The sequence below is a fragment of the Myotis davidii genome, unplaced genomic scaffold, assembly GCF_000327345.1.
Source record: "Myotis davidii unplaced genomic scaffold, ASM32734v1 scaffold299, whole genome shotgun sequence".
Taxonomy (NCBI): Eukaryota; Metazoa; Chordata; class Mammalia; order Chiroptera; family Vespertilionidae; genus Myotis; species Myotis davidii.
The window spans coordinates 3,161,961-3,165,294 of NW_006293088.1; positions in this window are offsets into that span (position 1 = coordinate 3,161,961).

Genomic DNA, 3,334 nt, shown 5'->3' on the forward strand with positions numbered 1-3,334 from the left:
TGTGAATTAAAATCTTATTAAACCTAACGAAGAGTATCTGAGAGATGAACCAAAGTGGGTAACTTCTCTTAGTTCAGTGAAATCTCTAGGTCTCTCACACTGAGGTAAATGTAAACTTAGTTTTGGTCTCTGAAAGTTTGACGTCTTTTGTTAATTTGTTGTGGCAGAGACACAAAGGGCCTTTGATGCATTTAGAAGTAAAAACGGTGAAACATCAGTATCAGCTCAGCATTAGTGCTGTAGCGATAACCTTTATGCTTGATTCTCTTACTTACATTAAAACATGCATAAATTTATTTCTGTAAAAATAATTTTGCATAGCCTGGTTATTTATGTACACCTGTGTAATCAAATCTAATTAAATACGCTGTTTGCCACTACTTTAGGAGAACATGTTTCATCTCCGTAAAAACCCACCCCCGGCTCCATTCTCACTGCGCCCCTGAGCGGGAGGGGTCGGGCTGGGGCCCGGCACCGGCGGGAAGGAAGAGGGGCTCCCAGCTTTGCAGTCTGGGTGTGCGGGGGTCGCCACCCCCAACCCCTGCTCTGGAATCTCCACGCGGTGGAGTCGTGATCCTGTGTCCGTGACACCCTGTCGGTTGTCATGGAGACGACTCGTTGTTACACTCGGGCGTTATCACGGAGGGTTGCATGGGTGTGAAGAAGGTGGACCCGGAGAGCAGGGACCCTCCCCCCCCACGCACACACCGGTTTAGATTTAAGCTGCTGCATCTTTTAGAAAAGGATGAACCGGAGGCGGGAGGGAGATGGGGCTGGGCCCCAGCCCTGAAAGGTGTGGGAGACGGGAGAGCGAAAGGGGAAGGGGCTGGTCCTCTCCCCCTGGCCCAGCTCATCACAGGGATGACTTGGCGGAACAGGTGCTGGGCCACGCTGCCTGCTTCAGTGATCTTCGTGCCGCTGTTTCGCACAGGGCCTCCGAGGAGACACGTCCTCTCCGAAGGCTCACGGGATGCCAGTTTCTCTCTGTGGTCTGGCCTGTCACCTTCAAACTGCAAAGCTGTGGACCTCCAGCCAAAGAAACCCAGGGCGGGGGAGAGCGGGTAGGAGGAGGGTGATGTTTAATAATCAGAGTCCCTCTCAGATCCAGACAGACAAACCCGATCTCTGGGGTAGGGCCCGGAACTCTGCATGTCAACCAGCATCCGGGGGAGTTCTGCTCTCTGACGTTAGAAAATCACTAATCTAGAAGGAGGGGTGCGCTTATTCTTCGAAATGTTAGGGGGGTGCTGAAGGCCCCTACGCAGAAACCCCTCCCACCAGCCAAGGCGCAGAGAAAGGATGGACAGGGTTTAGGAGACCCGCGTTCTGGAGGCAGAGGAGCACCCCGGAGGGTAAAGCCAGCACCTGTTCCAAAGTGATTTGAACAACAGACTCCCGATTGATATTTGTCAGTTTGCCAGAGTTTAAAAATATTGCTGAATTAATTTAAAAGGCAGTTTTAAAAGAACGAAATTAAGAAAAAACTTTGGCGTTCAGAAAACATGAAATTTTCATTAATTTATTTTTGAGGTTGATTCTGGATTCAATAAAGAAGCTCAGGTTCAATGACATGATTTCGTCTTTTTTAAAGTGTGGAATGACATTCCTGTTGCTCTTGGGCAGTTTGGCCCAACTATTTGCAGGAGACAGGTTTCTGTATCTCCCACATATGGCCTTGAGGGACCTACCAGAAGTACAATAGCTTGTTTGCTATTGAATGCAAAAGACTAGGGACAGGGTGCAGATGCAAACCTCAAAAATGGTGTCTACAGAGGCTGGGGTTTGCCAAATTCTTAGTCTTCCTCACAAAGCGGCTAATAGCTTAAAAAAATAGGATGGACCTCAGCTTGCTTTAACCTACGATTTGTAATGGGTCTGCATGAGGCAGGGCTGCCTTTATCATGAAATGCTCTGCATCTGCTTGATGTGGGAGCGCACTTTTAACAGGGAAGCGGTTGCGTGAGGGTTTGTGTTCTTAAAAAACAACTTACACGTGTGTGAAAAACCTGTTTAGTTTGAATTATTCCCACGGGCTGGCTGTCTTAAACACCCCGATCAATTTCCCAATTTGCTTGTGTGGACACCACGCTCGGGCGGCAGGGCGGCTCCCTGATGCACAGGTTGGGGAATTCTGACCATTACCTATTCCATCTTGTAGCGGGGGAGTGGTACGCACAGGACTTGCCGTTATAGGTTATACGCAGGCAGAGCTCAGGGAGACCTGCCTGAGGGCGAGCCCGTATAACACCTGGGATTGATTTGTGCACAGGTTCCCTGGGTTCGAGAGCTCTGAGGCTCCGTGGCTGCAGGATGAGAGCTCATGCTGCCAGTGCTCGGCCCTGTTTGCAGGCCGTGGGCTGGGCTCTGCCTATAAAAGACAACGGTTGATCTGCTCTAAAGCCAGAGAGGCATGTTAGGGGCTGCATTTTATTTGAATCAATTGCTCAATCAATCAATCAATCAATCAATTAATTAAATCCTCACCCAAGAAGTGAGGATATTTTTTACCACTGATTTTGAGAGAGAGTGGAAGGGAGGGGAGAGGTGGGAGACAGAGAGAGGAGAGAAACATCAGTGTAAGAAAGACCCATTGCTTAGTTGTGTCCTGCACGTACCCTGACCTGGGGTAGGATGAACCTGCAACCCAGGTACATACCCGGGACTGGGAATCCAACCAGGGACACTTGGATGAGCAGGCCGACACTGACCACTGAGCCACTCTGGCCAGGGTGGGCGGCTGGAGGGCTACATTTTATGTGAACATTCTGAGGCTATTGAACTTCATGGAAATCACTTTAGAAATCAAAGAAACGGTGAAGAAAGGAAAAGCAGGGATAACTGCTGAGCGCTGAGTAGGTTGTGAAACTCCCAGGAACTCTTGGTGGCCTTTTCATTAGGGAAACCACTTGTGAATGACCCTGGTGTGTGCCCCAAGGAGGGATTTGGGCAGAGAGAAAGGATCTGGACTGGTTGCGAATTACAGCATTTGGTCATGTGGAAAGAATGATCTTCAGGAAAAATCACACCCTCCGCAAGGATTGTTACAGAGGCGGGGCCGCGAGAGCCAACTCTGACGGCATCCCAGCAGCGAGGCGGCTTGGCTGGCTTAGTCATCATCGGCTTGTTTCTCTTCTTCCTCCCACATCCACTTGTGTAACTGTCTTTTGGGGAGGGGTAACGTCGCATTAAAAAACACAACAGCACTTTGAAAAAGAAGGGGGAGAACCCTAGCCAGGTTGGCTCAGTGGATAGAGCGTCAGCCTGCAAACTGAAGGGTCCCAGGTTCGATTCCGGTCAAGGGCACGTGCCCAGGTTTCAGGCTCAATCCCCAGTA